The following is a 245-nucleotide window of genomic DNA, read 5'->3' on the forward strand; positions in this document are numbered from 1 at the left end:
AAAAAAGAACAGACATACAATTTTGAAAGTATCTAGAATATAATTTTGTGTTTCTGTTCCTATAAATATCGGTCACAGTATATACTATAATTAATTAGAAAAAAATATTAATTGCTACGAAAATCCTGAACTGCCATTAAATTGATAAATTAGTGACTTTAACGACGGTGGGCTTTCTAGTAATTAGATCTATATATGATTTATGTGAAATATGCTTCACATAACAAACAAACACATAACACACA

The sequence above is a fragment of the Penaeus monodon genome, chromosome 15 (assembly GCF_015228065.2).
Source record: "Penaeus monodon isolate SGIC_2016 chromosome 15, NSTDA_Pmon_1, whole genome shotgun sequence".
Taxonomy (NCBI): domain Eukaryota; kingdom Metazoa; phylum Arthropoda; class Malacostraca; order Decapoda; family Penaeidae; genus Penaeus; species Penaeus monodon.